Genomic DNA, 11,634 nt, shown 5'->3' with positions numbered 1-11,634 from the left:
AGAAACTAACTTCAGATTTCACTGGAGTTGCAGTTACTGAGTCTACACTAGGAACCTATTTCTCTTGCTAAGAATCTGGCATCTTTTATTACCCATCCCCCCGAAAAAAGGAGCAGTTTACTCTGGAGACAGAGAATCAGGTAGGATAATAATCCCAGCAGACAAATGGGAAGAGACAGCAATAATAAATATTCCTTCTAAAAGAGCATATAAAGCAACTTGGGAGCACCAACTGCTTAATAATAAAGGCAATGATTCCTTGGCCAGGCTGCAAACACAGTTTTTAGTTATAGGTGTCAAAACCCGAGTGTCAGGACCTTGCTTTATTACTGCCATTTAGTAAGCTGTTGGTGTCTACTCCCAGCACAGACATTTTTCTCTGATACCAGAAACACAAGGCTTTTTCTCTCTGAATTCCCAAAGTCTTCCAATCCTGAGGCCCCTTTCCTTCTCAATTTTCTCCTAACCCAAGATTGTCTGGTTCTTCTGCTACAAAGAGAAAGGAAACTTGCTTTCCAGAAAGGCTTAAATGATTGCATCTGAGTTCGTTGAACTGTTAAGCCCTGGTCTGTCTGAGGGCTGGGATGGGGTATACAGTTACAAAAATGAGGATAGTAAACAAAAGCTATTTTCTTTTTAATTAATTCCATTTATTTGTCAATAGTAAAACAGCAACTGTTTTCTTTTTAACTCAATTCCATTTGTTGATCACAAGCCTGAAGAGTTATAAGAAGTGAGACAGCTCCCTCAAGGAATTTGCAATCCAGGAAGAAGGTTGAGATAAGCACAGGATTATAGTATTATTTATTTTTAATTGGGGTATAGTTGTTTTACAATGTTGTGTTAGTTTCTACTGTACAGTGTAGTGGAGTTCCCTGTGTTATACAGCAGGTTCTCATTAGTTATCTATTTTATACATATTAATGTACATATTGCACAGGATTATAGTATTATAAGTAGGAAGTAAATGGAATGAAAATAAGTGATCCTATGGGCTATAGGATGGTAGCATGTGAGGTGAGTCTTAAGAGTTGGGATGGAGGTAAGGAGTAGTATAAGGAGGCTGGGGAAATGAGCCAGGCCTGGACGAGAAGAGAAATTGTCTTAGCTCTAGAGCTATTAAGGACAGCTGGGCAGTCCTAGGCCCATGGCTGTGGATGAAGAAAACTTAGGTGTAATTCAGAAAAGGATTGATACCAGGAAAGTCTTCTCTTTCCTGGACACAGAAATGTGAAATTCCAGGTGGCCAGGTAAGAATATTGAGAAAAAGGAAGCTTCACTATGATTCTAGGAGGTCTGAGTGATACTTCCTGAGAATAACTAGAGTTATAGGAATTAGAATCCCATTCACCAGGGGAGAGGGTTGGCAAGCATGGAAGTAGTCCCTGTCAGGTGGGCAGGGTTTAGGGCCAACATTCTAAGCTTGAAGAGAGTATGGAGAATTATGCAGGGTAACAGATAGACTTTAGAAAGGGGAGTAAGGTCCAAAGCAAGAGCCCAATTTGGGGACCTGAATCAAATTGCGGAATCCAAAGGGCTATTCCTCAGAGGTGTCCTAGCATCCGAACTCAGCCCGATCACATCAGATACTCATTTCTGTGTAGCAATATGACTCAATGCCAAGCCACACCAGATGGTAAAGCTGAGGTGCTGACATTTTTTCTTCCCTGAGCAGGCACTAGGGCTTGTATATCTGTGGGCAATGCCCTGTGTGTGTAGTGTCAGAGATGAGAACAGCAGGGGAAGGGAGACAAGGCAAACTTCTTTCTCTTCTGGCTATGTCTGACTATGTGCTCCAAGGGGCTCCTGCTACAGGACAGCAACGCCTGGTTAGGATACATTATTTGAGACGTTATTAGCCTCATAAGAGCAAAGAGATAAGAAGCAAGCAAGAAAGAGAGAATGAGAGAGAGGTCAAGGCTGACCTACCAGAGGGTGAACACTGGTTGCAGTAGTGGTGCCAAGAGACTGAGCTTTGGGCCAGACTTGAGGGGCAGAATGGAAGTCTGGGACCCCACCATACACTGAAGCCCTCAAAGGAGAGCAAGGAGCGTACAAGGGGTGGGACAAGGTCACCAACATGGTTCCAAATTGGCTGCACCCCCTCATTACTGGCAAAAGCAAAAGCAAATCTTCTCTGCAAGAAAACTTCTCCAATCCCCAATTTAAGCCCTCAGATGTTCCATCTATTATAACAGACAATGAGCTCACAAAGATCACTAGATATAGAATGCAAGCCACTGTTACTGAGAGTTGGTGGAAATAACGTACAATGAATTTAAAACCTTATGGATTACAGATATGAGGTCTGTCAATTATAGAACATAGAACAGCTATGCAAACACAAGGATGATCAAACCCACGAGAGACTTTTGAGAGTAAAAAAATGTATTTGTGGGAAAAAATGAAACCATAAGAAATTAACATTGTAATTGTTGATATAGAAATATTAATGAGTTAATTAGCAGATTAGACACAGCTAAAGACAGAATTAATGATTTGACAGTTATACCTGGACAAATTACCCAGAATGCAATGCAGAGAAGGGGATGAAAAATATGAAACAGACATTAAGAGACTTGGGAAGTGTAATTACACATCTACTCAGAGTACCAGAAAGAGAGCGTAGATGAAGTGGAGAAGAGAATTACTTAAAGTGATATTGGCTACAAATTTTCACAACTTGTAAAAAATATGGATTTACAGATTCAAGAAGAGCAGCCTATGCCTAGTAAGTCAACAGTTAAAAATCCAGGCAGAACATCAAAGACAAAGACAAGATCTTAAAATCATCCAGAGAGTGAGTGGAGCTGGGGAATTCGTGTGGAAGTCAGAGTGGAGGCAGGTACGAATGGGCTGAGAGGTGAAATCCAGCAAAAGAAACACAGCTGCCAAAGTTATTAAGTCCATTGGCAAGTTCAGCCTGGCCTTAGAATTGAGCAGAAATGGTCAGTGTGAATACTGGCCACAGGGCTGTCACCTTTGTGTGGTTCTGTAAAGTTCAGGACATTGTAGTAGGCAAAAGGACTAATTTTCTTATCTCTTGGGAACAGAAGCCAATCATCCTTGACTGCTACATAATGTACCAGTAATCCCTGGAAAGAAAAATTTATAGAATGTCAATGTCACGCTTTGCATCCTTTTCCAGCCAATTGCCAGAGTTTCCTCGCATCTTCATCAACAACAGAGAGAGCTATAGGTCAAGCATGGGCTTCCATCCATCACTATGGAGAGCCTCAAGTGAATGCTGGCTCATCTTGATGTCAGAAAACCAACCATGCAGAGACAGCTGGTCCCAGACGGGTGAACAATGAATTATCCAACATGTCCTTGACACATTTGACCACTGGGATGAAGTTTTCAGAGCAGGAGAAAACCAAATAGTGGCACAGCAGAAAGCAGAGGAGGTCAGATTCGTGATAGAAAAGACTAAGAAATAAACAAGGCAGTGCCAACAAAATTCAATTAACAATCCAGTTAAGAAGAAAAAAGGGAATTTTATTCAGGCCAAACTGAGAATTATAACCTAGGAGACAGACTCTCAGAAAGCTCTGAGAACTGTTCTGCCTGTTAGAAGTTAAAGGCACAGCCATACACATTCTTGAGACAAAGGATCGCACATCAAAATGACATAATGACATTTTACATAAAGTTCACCAAAGGTGCATAGTCCAGGTAAGCACATGCAAAGCGAGCAGCAAGTCGCCGTGACTCCCTATAGATCTGGGAAAAAACACTAATCGTTTAAGCAGGTACATTGCTAGCATCAGAAGAAAACAAAAAAGTTGATCTTTGCAGCCAAGAAGACATTCCCATCTTTGAGGAGGTCTGGCTAATGTGTGTCATGCAGATGAACACTACATATTACAGAGGGAGGGAGGAGGCCCAAATAGACACAGAAAGAAAGAAGTTTATGCTTTCATTTTCTTGTCCTGCCTTAAAATATAAATTTTTATTTCACCAGCAGCTATCATATCTGCCAAGGACAACTTCAAAGCAGCTGAACTGGGCAACAGTCTGAGCTGCATAGGCTGGAAGTTCAGAGGACATTGTGTACCTGCTTTCTTGCTTTTGAAACATTAGCTGCCTGCCTACCTCAGTGAGGTCTGTTCTAATCTCAACTCCTCCAGGTGACCAGGCCACAGCTCCATGCTTAACATAGCCTTCCTGTATCATATAATAGATGTAAGTTTAACTGCTTCAGAAGCTGCTAAACTATTTTCTAAAGTGGTGAGAGTTCTAGCTCCTTCACATCTTCATCAACCCTTGGTATGGTAAGTCTTTTACATTTCAGCCATTCTTAAAGGTGTGTAGTGATCTCTCATTGTGGTTTTGATTCAATTTCCCTAATGACTAGTAATTTGGCACATTTTTTCATGTGTGTAATTGTCAGATATATATCTTCTTTGATGTGGTGTCTGTTCAGATCTTTAGCTCATTTTTAAATTGGGTTGTTTGCTTCTTTATTATTGAGTTTTAAGATACTACTTATTGACTGAATTTTGTCTCCCTCCAAATTCGTATGTTGAAGCACTAACCCCTACTTGACTGTATTTGAAGACAGGAGTTTTAGAGGTTAATTAAGGTTAAATGAGGTCATAAGTTTGGAGTCCTAAGAATTAGTGGCCTTACAAGAAGAGAATGCATGTGCATGCCATTTGAGGACATAGCAAGCAGGTTGCCGTCTGCAAGCCAGAAATAGAGTCCTCACCAGGACTCAACCCTGCTGTCATTCTGATCTCAGATTTCCAGCCTCCAGAACTGTGAGAAAATAAATTTCTGTTGGTTAAGCCACCCCGTCTATGGGATTTTGTTATGGAAGCCCAAGCAGACTAAGACAGATAACATATATCTGATTTACAAGGATATACATAGATATATAGATATATACATACACATAGATATATACATACACACATGTATATAACATATGTATATTTTCTTGGTACAAACCCTTTATGAGATATATGCATTGCAAATACTTTCTCCCAGTCTGGGGCTTTTCTTTCCATTTTTAAAACTGTTTTTAAAAGAGCAGATGTTTTAAATTTTGATAGAGTTCAATTTATTAATTCTTTCCTTTTTGGATCATGCTTTGTGTGTCAAATATAAGAAATCATTGCCTAACTCAGGGTCACAAAGATTTTCTCCTGTGTTTTCCCTTAGAAGTTTTATAGGTTTATGTTTTACGTTTAGGTCTATGATTCATTTTGGGTTAATAATTGTGTATGCTGCAAAGTATGAATCAAAGTCTGCTGGGACTTTGATTGAGATTTCATTGAATATATACATCACTTGGGGAGAATTAACATTTTAGCAACAGTGTGTATTCTGACCCTTGAACACAGTATGTCTCTCTATTTACTTAGGTATTTATGTTCTCTCACTGATGTTCTCATTGTGCAGGTCTTATACATCTTTTGCCAGATTTAGCCTTCTGTATTTCATTTTTTGAATGTTAATTATAAATGATTTTTTAAATATTTCAGTTGCCAATTATTCATTACTAGTAAACATAAATACAATTTTTAAAATATTAATCTTGTATCCTGCAAACTTGCTTAGTTCACTTACTCGTTCTAACAGCTTTTTTCGGTAAATTCCAACAGATTTTCTACCTAGACAATCATGTCATCTGTGAATAAAGACAGTTTCATTTCTTCCTTTCCAACCTAGATGCTTCTTTTTTCTCTGTGCTTCAAGAAACTTTTGATCACACTTAGTATAACTCATAATTGTACAGATGCAACTAAAGCCCAGAGAGGTGATATTTCAAGTCTCCTTGTACGGCATCTAAAAGACAAAAATGAGATTCTAACAAAAGCGACAGAAACTGCCGAAAGTAACACTTCTAGGCTGATATGTACTGTCATAATAATAGTATGTGACAAGCAATCTCAAACCCTCAGTAGCATACAGCAATACGCATTTATGTAGCTTGTGAATCTGCGGGGTTTACCTGATCTAGGTTGAGCGTCTGCTACAGGTTGGCGAGGTCACTCTATCCTGTCTGGGCTCACTCTCAGGCATGGCATTGGCTGGCTGGTGGCCGATCTAGGGCACAGTTGGAATGACTGGGGTGAATAAACTGTTCGACATGTCTCTCACCCTGTATCAAGTGAGCCAGGTATAATCTTCTCATGGTAGTGACAGAAGGCAAGAGTAATAAACGGAAATACACAAACCTTTTTCAAGACTGTAAATGTTTTGCTAACATCCCATTGATCAAAAACCATGGCCAAACCCACAGAGTGGGAGGACCTATGAAGTTACAAGACAAAGGACATGGGTATAGGGAGGCATGAAGAATAGGAGTCATTAATGGTTAGAACCAAGGGGTTAGTACAGATGATAGCAAGGAAATACCATAAATCTTGGCTCTGAAGCAATTTGCATTTTACCTTCTTTGGTAGAGTGACTACTAACATTTACCATTAATTCTTTCCCAGATTGCTGTGGTGAGATCTGAGGAGTTCATAAGGATAGAGAGTAAAAGGTGGGTTCTGAGTGGACAGTTGGATATGTACAGCTTTCAAGAAATCTTCAAAGGCAGAGGAGACCAGGCAATACTGAGGGATTCATTAAATAAGTGGATTCCACTGTCCAGAATATCATATGTTAATCAGAACATTTTTTGTTGCAAGTGACAGAACTCCAAGTGAAACTGGTTCAAGCCAAAAGGAACTTTATTGCTCCCATAACTGAGAAAATTTAGGAATATATCAAGCTTCAGCTACAGCAAGATCCGAAACCTCAAATAATGACACTGTGACAGTTTCTGTCCATCTCTGGACTTGGAATTTCTCTGCCTTCTCTCTCAGGCAAGCTCTCCCCACAGATGGCTGCCAGCAGCTCTAAGCTTACATCCTCCATTTTAATAATTCTGTGGGAAAAGAACTTCATTTTCCTAATAATTCCAATAAAGCTCTAAAATTAATTTCATTGTTCTAATTTCTATTACCTTCCCAATGCTGAATCTGATCTTAACCAAGGGAATGGAAAATGCTTATTGGCCAGCCCTGCCCTGCCTTGGACTTGAACTTTAGAGAACCCTGCACATCACAAACACACATAACACAGCACATATTTATTTATGAACACTGTGCCGCTCAGGAATTGGTTCTCAGCATGGGCACGGCACAACCCATAAACCTAAACCAAACCTAAACTCCTGTGACCCAAGTTAGGCCCAAGGGAAATATTCCCACATGTCTTGACCTGTGTCCTCAAAACAAAGGAAAAACTGCATCAAGACGTTATGTTTTGTGGGCTCTGCTGCCCCTGACATTGGAGATACATACTGTTGTACTTCGGAGTAAGCAGAGGATTACAGTGGCAGAATTATTTAAGGTAAGAGAATAAGCACTTAGGTAATTTTATATTTTTAATATTTTATGAATGTGCTATGTTCTTCCTCCCAGATAGCATGAATGCTATAGATCTTTGCATAATGAAATATCGTTTCCCAGTACTTCTAATTGCCCACGTTCTTATTTCTCTTCATGTTTCATTTTACGGCTCCACAGATAACAAATTAGCTTCATAATCACAAGCTGGTGTCTGAGCAATTTTACAATATTAAATTATTCATACTACTCAAACATTTATCTATACATAGATACAGTTATAAATGCAGCATGTATGAAGTGTGATACTGATTCTTCTTGTTTTTATTGAAGTATGGCTGATTTACAATGTTGTATGAATTTTGGCTGTACAGCAAAGTGAGTCACTGATACATATATATACATTCTTTTTTGTATTGTTTTGCATTATGGTTTATCACAGGATATTGAATATGGTTCCCTGTGCTATACAGTAGGACCTTGTTTGACACTGAGTTGGGGTTTTTTTGGGCCGCACAGCTTGTGGGATCCTAGTTCCCCGACCAGGGATTGAACCCCTGCCCCCTAATTAGAGTTGACAATTTGCCAATAGGAGTAATTCTATCAAATGCTGCTGTTCTCTGATTCCAGAAGAAGTATTAATGGGGACAGGGAGGAAGATATTAGACCCGTGGATGAATAAGCAAGATATCTCATGAAATTCCTTGTCAGTGATGTGTTTGATCAGAAGCTCAATGGCCGTCCAGGGTTCTGCAGAAGGGATTCGTGCGTTGGAAGGGAGGCTGGATGAGGTTAGCTTAGTCAAAAACAGGTTTGTTGGAACCTGTTACATCTCAAGTTCTGCACAAGGTCCCAAGGTTTGGACAGTTTTATTATTCGAATAACCAGCTGAAAATGCTGGGAACACACAGACCAGTTCCCACTCTTGCAAATGTACACAGTTCAGAAACATCTTAGCAGGTAATCCAGCTCTGCTCTTAAGAAAGCTCTGGGTCTATTTATATATCAGAGACACACAAACTCAGAAGCTATCTCTGTAGGAGGTGGTCTAGGAAGTTACCGGAGGCCAGTCTATGGCCTCGACAGTTCAACTTCAGAAGGAAGGATTAAGCAATCTTTGTAACATAGATCCCCCAGATATAATTTTATTTCATCTAATCAGTCCTGCAAAGGCAAAAGGTGAAATTCTAACAAATTATATTAAAATGCAATATAGGCCACTCTGAGAAGTAAATTTCAAAACCGATGTTTCTCTGATTTCCTCTTTGAACCTGAAAGTTAAAAGGTCTGTAGAGGGAAAAGGACACATCCTCTTTGATCAAAGTTATCAAATCAATTTATTCTGTTTCTAAAGGAATTAATGGAAAGAGAGGAGACACCAGTGTTTCATCTCACAGTAAAGGGGAAGAACAGGGTTTCTTTTTCATTCCTCACAGGGTCTCTGGAGCCGGACTTAGGCAAATGGTAATGACCTGCATAGTCTGTAAGATTAGAATACTTTGCTTCCCTCCCTTCTTGCCATGCTCTCCTTTCTAGAGCATCATACCTTGGTTTCTATCAGTCTCGGTCTAAACCTGTAGAAGAACATCACTCTCAGAGACCATTATGATATACTTGACTCCCCCAAGCCAGTCAAAAGGCAGCTGTCATCTAATTAAAGATGTTTAAAACCGGAAGGGACCTTTGCTATCATCTTGAAAAAGTCTTCGGTGCCTCAGCAAGTTAAATAAATGGCTCCCAATTCCACAAACTTTTGGTAACAAAAAAAAAAGTCTATAACCCAGATGCCTCAACTTTCATTTAAATGTTCTTTCAACTGCACCACTCAGTATGATGGTAATAACGGAGGATTGGAGAAGCTTTCTAGGTAATCCACACATAAAATCCACTCTGGACTCCATTGTCTCTCTTTTTTTTTTAATTTATTTATTTAATTTATTTATTTTTTGGCTGCAGTTGGTCTTCACTGCTGCACGCAGGCTTTTCTCTAGTGGAGGCAAGCAGGGACTACTCTTCGTTGCAGTGTGCTGGTTTCTCATTGCAGTGTCTTCTCTTCTTGCGGAGCATGGGCTCAGCAGTTGTGGCTCAAGGGCTCTAGAGCGCAGGCTCAGTAGTTGTGGCGCACGGGCTTAGTTGCTCCGCGGCATGTGGGATGTTCCCGGACCAGGGCTCAGACATTGGCAGGCATATTCTTAAGCAGTGCACCACCAGGGAAGTCCCTCCGTTGTCTCTTGAACTTTGGCTTGTTGCCCAAATCATCCGCGAGTTCTTTGGGGAAAACTTGGTTTTGTGTTCTGACTCTGACACTTCTTGGTTGTTGATCATGGGCTGATCTCTTATCCTTTCAAACCTCAGTTTAATCATTTGTAAATTAGGGATAATCACAAAGCACCTTGTAGGGTCATTTTAAGCATTTTATGAGATAATTATATAAAGCACTTAACAAATTGAAAAGAGGTACGTATATGTCAGGTGTTATTGCCATTGCTGCTTGGCACATGTTTCTCCAAGATATTTCCTGGATCAATTTTCCACAATCCATAATCTCTGCTCGTTCCTCTCATTCATTCAATATTTACTGGGTATCTATTGTGTATCAAGCTCCATTCTACATGATGAGCTTAAAAAAGGAATAAGATAAAATGCAGCCCATCAGGAATTCCACTAACTAGCAGCAGGTGTATAAAGAATTACAATATAGAATGTGTATATGGGTACAAAGTGCTAGGGAAGCACAAAGGGTGAACTTACTGATGCTGGGGTCCTTAGGAAGGCTGGATCGTATAAGTAACATTTGGATAGTTTTAAATCAAAAGTAGAAGTTCTCTAGACAGGGCATTCCAGGCAATTGTGATGGATATTCAGGTTTACACAAAAGGCAAGTAGTCTAGAAGTGGCTGATACATAAGGTATAACAACAACAACAGTAACTACAACTATCTTTTAGAATGACTTCTAAGCTCCAAACTTTTTAGCAACATATATAAACTGCACTACTCCCTTCAAGGGAGGTAGCATTAACTCATGATTACAAGTCAGGCATCTCAGGCTCAGAGAGGTTAAGCAACTTGCCTAAGATCACACAGATGGTAAATATGGAAGTCAGATAGTGAACTTCAATCCTTCTGACTCTCAAATTTGTGCTTTTACTTAATTATCACCCTGCTTCTCATGAACTGGGGGATATTAGAAGAGGCCTGGAAATGTAGGCAAGGGACAGAGTTTGCAGACCTTGGAATACCAAAGCCAAGGAGCTTGGATTTTATTCCACAGAGAGTGGGAGTCACTGAGGGATTTTTGAGCAGCTGTTTTAGAAAAACCAGTCTGGGGGCAGAGTGTATATTAGATGGAACAAGGAAGAGACCAGAAACAGGAAGATCAGTTAAGAAATTGTTAACAAAAATCCAGGCAAGTGAAAATAAAGACCTCTTAAACTGGATATTTATTTGCTCACTCACATGTGTGTGGGCACAGATTATTGTTTTATTAAATAAGGATGTTTGTTATCTCACATAACAGAAAGCCCACAGGCAGGGCAGGCCACAGGACAGGTTGATCAGTGGTCCATCAAAAGCCTTGGCGTCTTTCCATCTCTCTGCTCCATCTCTAGTTATTCAAATATGGGATCCCCCTGTAGACCAAGATTGCTAGCAGTGGCAGTTAGAGAGCTACATGCCCCCTGGTGCACACCCTACCAGACAGAGGAATCTCTCCTCACAGACAGGAATCCAGTCTTTCCTTCAGTCTGATTGGGTCAATTTGGGTAACATGAATGAATAACCCCTGCCAGTGGAACTGCGTTAATTGGCCTGGATGGATCAGGGCGCTCCTCTGGACCCGGATAGGGTAAATCTCACCGTGAGTTGTATGGTAGAGGTCAGTACTGGAACCAAATAACCGCTTTGTTAGGAAAGGGGGAGTGGAGAGCGAATGCCAAATGGGCAAGTAATGGCATCCACTACTGTCACCAAGCTCTGGGCACGGATGCTTGAAGGGAATGAGTTTCAGTATATCTCTTTCCTAAAACTGATCTGCCTGTGGATGTTTCCATGGTCAAGGCCTCAAGCTAGCTTCTTTCCAACTCCCCTTTCATAATCACCCTTCTCCTACTTTACAAAAGAAAGGCATACCTCTCACCTATTCCAAATATTACCATGGTGCATTGACTCAGGAAGAAAATTTTCTTGGGTGCCAAAAAAAGGAATATTTAAAATATTGCAGTTGGTATTGAGAAAGTGAATGGTTATAATGACTGTGTAACAAATACTTTTGCAAGTCAGGTGGTTTC

Source organism: Pseudorca crassidens, chromosome 9, assembly GCF_039906515.1.
Source record: "Pseudorca crassidens isolate mPseCra1 chromosome 9, mPseCra1.hap1, whole genome shotgun sequence".
NCBI classification, from domain to species: domain Eukaryota; kingdom Metazoa; phylum Chordata; class Mammalia; order Artiodactyla; family Delphinidae; genus Pseudorca; species Pseudorca crassidens.
The sequence above is the reverse complement of the archived record's forward strand: the minus strand, read 5'-3'. Positions refer to the sequence as shown.